The 7,484-nt window shown below is 31.2% G+C and overlaps 1 long non-coding RNA gene across 1 annotated transcript; it reads right to left on the bottom strand.

Moving 5' to 3' along the window:
- Positions 1-2,586: 2,586 nt before the first annotated feature.
- On the bottom strand, positions 2,587-4,330 carry LOC128285301 (uncharacterized). Its single transcript, XR_008275776.1, has 2 exons — positions 4,207-4,330; positions 2,587-2,791 (listed from the first exon to the last, which is right to left on the bottom strand). It is a non-coding gene; the product is annotated as an uncharacterized LOC128285301 (long non-coding RNA).
- Positions 4,331-7,484: the final 3,154 nt, after the last annotated feature.

Below are 7,484 nucleotides of genomic sequence, written 5' to 3'. Positions count from 1 at the left end.
GTAATCACCGTTGTTCGTTGAAGGTAAGTAGATCTCTTGGTTCGAGATTTGCCTATTCTGAATTGTACGAATCAAAAGACTGAAATTTTAGTTTACGATTGTCAAATATAGGCTCTGGAGTGTTCGAGATTGCATTAGGCTTCGATCGGAACCAGGTGTGTACTCCAATCAATCTGAAATCGCGTTTTGGCGAAAGCCAAAAGTGCTGCTGTCGACGCCACACGGGCGTGTGGACTGCCCGCGTGGAGGCCGTGTAATCGACGAGCCAGGCTGTGCGCGTGCTACACGGGCATGATGGACACCGGCGTGTGAGGCTAGCTAGGCCGTGTACGAGGCACGGGCCAGACCAATTGGGCCGTGTGGGCCACAAGGGCGTATGGGCTCTTGGGCCAGGCCGTGTAATCTACACAGGCAAGGCCAATTTGGGCCGTGTGAGCCACACGGGCGTGTGCGGCCACACGGTTAAAGCACACAGACGTGTGGGCCTGATTTGTTTGAAATGTTCTGAAGGTTGCACGGGTCGCCCAAGTCGACTGTGACCTGTTTGTAGGGTCGGTAAGCGTTACTTAGACCCTTATACTCTGATCTGATATTAAGATGTATGAAAAAGCATGATAATTTAAGCATGTGTATCTGCTCTGATTTGATGACGGTGTTATGATTTGATATCTGCACGTGAGCATGCCATATTATTTATGTTACATTGCATTGGGTTGGGTTTGTATTGAAGAGAAGGAAGACTAAAAGGCTCTTTAGCCGCTTATCTGGTAGCCTCGCTGCAATAATTAATATGTGTCGTTTTACGATACCTCTTGATGTGTAGGGTTAGATGGGTTGATTTTATCCCCATACTTGGTGTGTAGGGCCGGGTGGGTCGATCTTATCCCCATATGGTGTGTTGGGTTGGACGAAGATGGGGTGCAAGGTTGGTGGGCATTACTGTTCTGATTGATATGCATATACGTCTGTATGGGCTAAGGCCCGACTGTATCTAATACTGTTCTGAGTGGGCTAAGGCTACACAGATTCTGTTAAGAGCTCAGGCTCGATTATGACTGTTTGACTGCTATCCGTTTACATGCATGTTTTTCTGTGGGGATGTACATACTGAGTTTGCGAAAACTCACCCTTTATTTTATTTGTTGTCAGGTAATCCCCAGCAGTAGGTGGATCGGTGTAGCGGAGGGCTCGACTGTGACCACTACTACATATACTCTGGTTTTTATGGTTTTGATGCTTTTATAATTTTAACTGCTATGAATGGGGGTATTAATGAAATTTTTGGACTCAGACTGTTTGGTTTAAATTTTGGATTTTAAACTACTGTTTATGAATTCCGAAACTACAATGTATCGCGATAACTTTATTTGTTTTTAGCTTCCGCGTATTAAGAAATGTTTACAAACAAATTAACCAATATATGTTTATCGATGTTTAGTAATAGGTGGTAACTGGAATGGTTTTTGGGTAAACACGGTTTTAAATACATTCTCATGTGACTTTGCCAGATTCGGTCATAACATCTAGGCCGGGTTTGGGGTGTTACAATTTCACATTGAATATTTCAATTTGTATTCAACTTCTGCATAAATTCTAATTTAGCCCCTAACCAAAACTAATTTTATTTTCTTCACAATTTATTCTATATTTTCATTCAATTACTACTTAAAACTAAATTTAAATCTCTAATTTCACCATTTAATCCTTTTTCATTTCTAACTAAAAATTCTATCAATTTAAACCCTAATACTTCAAATTATTCAACATGAACAACATCTATAAATTCACTAACTTTCAAAATTTTAACATAAATCAAGTAGTATTATTTAACACTAGGATTCCAAAAACATCAAATGTAACGCCCCGTACCCGAGACCGTCGCTGGATTCGAACACGAGGTGTTAACAGACTTAATTCATTACTTAAACAGCTCAAACAATTTATTTTTAAAATTTCCAGTTAAACTAGCAATCTGCATCACAGTCGCTTAAAAATTCATATCTCGAGTTACGAAACTCGAAATCCAATTCCGTCAATTTTACCTAAAAATAGACTAATTTATCTATTTACTAATTTTTTTATAGAATTTTTGGTCCAGCCAATTAGTACAGTTTATTAGTTAAAGTCTCCCTTGTTTCAGGGTTTGACTGCTCTGATCTCTGTGTATTACGAATCAGATATCTCTCTGTACAGAATTTCAATGACTATGAAGTTTGTTTCTCTTAAAACTAGACTCAATAAGGAACCTGTACATATAAAGAATGACTTCTAATTATATTTGTACAATTTATGATAAATTTTTAAATTCAGAACAGGGGATCCAGAAATCACTCTGGCCCTGTTTCACAAAAATTCAAATATCTCATAAAATATAATTCATATAGCTGTTTTGTTCAATCCATATGAAAATAGACTCATTAAGATTCAATTTCATAATATACTCATCATTTAATTCCATTTATACTATTTTTAGTGATTTTTCAAATTTACATTACTGCTGCTGTTAGAATCTATTTTATGGTAAATTTTACCTATTTCATGGTTTCCATGGATTAGCTAGCAATTTGACATACATAACACCAAATATGATCATGATTAGCCATTCCAATGGCTAATCATTACCAAGCATTTCCATACCACTCAATAACCATATCATAAGACCATATATACAAAATGATTATAATGCTATACATGCCATACTCAAAATATACAAGCCATTATGCCAAGATGGTATACAGATAGTGTGAGCGAACCTCCGACCGTTCCCGATTTCCGAGTTGGCTTGTCAAAACTACAAGGAATGAAAAGGATGGAGTAAGCATAAATGCTTAGTAAGTTCACATGCAAATAGCAAGTAACATAACCATATAAGCAAACATAAAACATCATTTGCATAATCATCACCAAGACATTCATATCATATTTTCATTTATCATCTTACCATATTATTGTTATATCGATTTTTCAACCTGAGGGTTAAGTACATACCTGTTCAAAGTATCCATTTCACAACACTCACCAATACGTCCCTTTCATCTCTAGTATTCCTCCATTTGAGTAGAACTTTACCCGTTGAACACATCGGAATACAATTCGGATACATGGAAAGTTTGCACATAAGTGCCACATATGTAGCCAAGCTACCATGTAACCCGCCCATAAGCGAACTCGGACTCAACTCAACGAGCTCGGGCGTTCGCATCCACAAGTGAACTCGGACTCAACTCAACGAGCTCGGATGCCTAGTTACATCTCTCGAACTCGGACTCAACTCAACGAGTTCGGACATTCGCATCCATAAGTGAACTCGGACTCAACTCAACGAGCTCGGATGCCTAGTTACATCTCTCGAACTCGGACTCAACTTAACGAGTTCGGACATTCACATCCATAAGTGAACTCGGACTCAACTCAACGAGTTCGGATGCCCAAATATCCTAGTGACATGTCACTTGTATCCTAATCTATTCCTAAGGTTCAAACGGGCGTTTTCCTCGATCACACATCTTTGCCATCTTCCACGGAATATCGAAATTGATACTTTGGTGATAGTTCATACTCATCAAGTAATTCACATAATTACATATTATTCAACAATAACCACAAAGCATAAAATTTTATGATAATAATCAGCATCATATCATATAAACAACATTAAATTGATTAAAATGACAATTATGTTACTACATTTACACATGAACTTACCTCGTATGCGAAAATGGCTACTTTTACCATTTCGTCCACAACTTGGTATTTTCCCCATTTTAGCCCGAATTTTAGTTATTCTTGCTCTATCATTTAAAATATAGTCTAATTAGGACTCACATTATTTAAATTGACCCAAAATCATATTTTGGAAAAATTACAGTTTTTCCCCTAAACTTTTGCATATTTACACTTTTTCCCCAAAGCTCGTAAATTAAACTTCAGCCTATTTTCTTATGTTTTATGACATGCTGATCATTTTTTCCTTCTATAGAAACATCAAATTCTCACTCTAACATGTACTTATAACTATTAGGTATTTTTACCGATTAAGCCCTTTTGCTCGTTTTCACTTAAAACCGAGTAGCACAAGTTGTCTAACATAATTTAAAACCTCATATTCTATCATAAAACACCAAATACACAAATTTCACCTATGGGTATTTTTCCAAATATAAAATCTAGGTTAAATTACTGCTAGAATAAGCTAAATCAAGTTACCGGGACTCCAAAAATGTAAAAATCATTAAAAACGATGCTAGAACGGACTTACAATCAAGCTTGGAAGCTTGAAAAACCCTAGCCATGGTTTCTCCTTGCTATATTCGGCTATGGGGTTGAAGATGAGCAAAATTGGCTTTTAATTTTGTATTTTAATTCATTTTACCCCTAAATGACCAAAATGCCCTTACTACTAAACTTTCCAAAAATTCCATCCATGTCCAATTTTTGTCCATAGACTTAGAAATTGGTAAAATTGCTATTTAAGACCTCCTAATTAATATTTCAAAACAATTTCATACTAGAAACTTCTAGAATGCAAATTTTACAAATTATTTGATTTAGTCCCTAATTTCAATTTAAGCACTTTATGCATAAAATTTCTTCACGAAATTTTCACACAATCATGCAATCATATAATAGACCTAAAAATAATCATAAAATAATTATTTCTATCTCGGATTTTGTGGTCACGAAACCACTATTCTGACTAGGCCCAAAATCAAGATATTACATCAAAATCACAAGAAAATGGATTAAATTGACTTACCAATCACACTTTAAACCTTAAAACCCTAAATTTTCCTTCCTTCCTTCCTTTCTTTTCTTTTTCCCCTGTTTTGTTTTCTTCTATTCTATTTATCCTTTCTTTTCATTTATTCTATTCTTTTGTTTATTTACTTTACGTTTTAATATAATATAATATAATATAATATAATATAATATAATATAATATAATATAATATAATATAATATAATATAATAATAATTCTTAAATAATAAGTAATGTATATAATTTATATAAGTATATGTACATAAATACCACACATGTCATTGCCTATACCTTGTAAAATTTTAGGTTTAATTTCTTATTTAGTCCCTTGACTTTTTCCATTCTATAATTCAACTTTTTTCCTATATTTAATCTAGTCCTTATACCTAATTATCCATAATTTAAGCTAATTCACCTAGCCAAAACCTAATTAATCACACAACTAACTTCGTAAATATTTACGAATCTGCTCGTCAAAAACGGAGACCCAAAAATACACTTTCTAATAACCGTAAATTTCGAGTTGTTACAGTATTAGTAAAATTGCACTTTGTCCCCCCAAAATGATAAAAAAAAATGATTTAATCTTTTAAAAATGATAAAGATATAGACTATTAAAACGGTGAAATTATAGTTTTACTACCGTAAAATATATAATTTAATTTTGCCCCCAAAATTCCTTTTTTTGGCTTTACTAGTGCGTGTAATACTATATATTTTATTATATTCTATAATATAATAATTATATTAATAGTAGTGCATTATATATTAATTATTATATATTATTGTTTATTATTAGCCTGGTTGAAATATATTCTAAGTCTTTATACTTTTAGCATATTTGAAAGTTAGCTCTCCTACTATATTGTATAATGCTATATCATTCCATGTAGTGTGTAATATATAAATGGTTTATACATGCATCAATGATCAAACATTATAGTATCATGTAAACTATACAGGGGCTAAGCCAGAAAATTTTTTTAGGGAGGGCCGGATGAAATTTTAATTTTTTATAGTTTATATTTTTATAATTTGTAAAGGATTAAATTGAATTTTTATAATTTTAGGGGGGGGCAAAGTGTAATTTTACCTTTACTAATTTAAAATTTTTAAAAAATTTCAAGGGCCTAAAATAAAATTTTCCATTTTAGGGGGGTTGGGTCCATGCCAGCCCCCCCTTGGCTACGCCCCTGAAACTATACATTTTATTATAATCTATATTATAATAATAGTTATATATGTATTAATATTTTAAGTAATAGTTATATATTATAACATTATTCTATGCATTGTTAATACTAATACATTATATTATGTTATTATTTTATGTATTAATAGTATACAAATTTAGTATATCGATTTAAGGCAAGGTTAAGTAATCGATTTGATTCCTATAATAGTTTTATAATATATTATTATATTATCATTAAAGTTTAATTTTATAGATTTTAATAATTATTAGTTTTATACGATACATATATAATTATAATATTAAATTTTTTATATTAAATTAATGTTTTTAAAATTTATTTGAACTTCTAATTCAACATAAAAATATTATTAATTATTTTTTATTAATAAATTTTAATATAAAATGCAATGCTTATAATACATTTTTAAAAAAATAAAAATTATATTATATTTTTATTTTAAGAAACGTAATAAATTTATATTAATTATTAATGACTATTATAGTTGCTTAGTTATAAAATTAGGTTTTTTCTCAATTACTCTAGATGACTCAGTTTTTCTTTCTTTCTTAGAAATTAGATATATCTTTTAATAAAAGTAAAATATATAAAAACTTGTAAATTACATAATTATTTTATGTATGTTGTTATTTGATTGAATCTTTTTAATTCAAAGAGAAATATTTTAGATAAACTCACTCGTTGAGTTGAGTTAGTATGATTTGATTAGTGAGAGTTTAGATCAAAACTAAAAATATATATATCATTATAGGCGTTAGATTAAATTAATAAATTTATTATTAAATGAATTAATTTAATTTTCATATTAATAAAAAGAATAAAATAAGATTGAACTGCATATAATTAACATTTAAATATTGATGACATGGGAATTATTTTTCATTTGCATAATTGTAAAAATCTTACAAAATATTAATTCCTTAACAATAAAATATTTTAAATAGTAAGTGTTAACTTTGTTGAAATTTGAACTTGTATAATTCTTTTTAATAGAATATGGATTAAATTGATTCATTTTCCTGTCATACTGAAAACACTCAAACAAGTCCAAATTTGTTCTTTGGAGTAAATTGATCCAAATTTGTTTTTATTGAACCTTTTACATTATACCATTGATCAATCTCCATAATAGAGGACCTATCAGATAAATTCACCATTTTATTACTGGGTTAAAATAAAATTATCTAAAATATTTATGAAAGCAACAAGAAAACTAAAGAAGTAAAACAAAGAAGAAACAAGGAACAGAGAAAAGAGAAGAGGGGATAAAACTCAACTGCAAATCAAGAATGATGTACATTCAGCTAATAACAACTTCTATAACTACTTAACAGTAATAACAATCTTAACGAATTAACAGCTCAGTCAAAGGTGAATTAAACATACTCATTTAACACGTGTCCATTCTCATTATACATACTCCAACGTTGTTTGCTTTCATAATTTCCTATGCACTTTCAATCTCATCCATCCTCATCTCTCTTCCTCTCCTCCAAGAAGCCCTCTCTTGT

Source organism: Gossypium arboreum, chromosome 12 (genome assembly GCF_025698485.1).
Source record: "Gossypium arboreum isolate Shixiya-1 chromosome 12, ASM2569848v2, whole genome shotgun sequence".
NCBI lineage: Eukaryota > Viridiplantae > Streptophyta > Magnoliopsida > Malvales > Malvaceae > Gossypium > Gossypium arboreum.
Note: the sequence above shows the minus strand (reverse complement) of the source record. Positions and strands in the feature narration are given on the sequence as shown.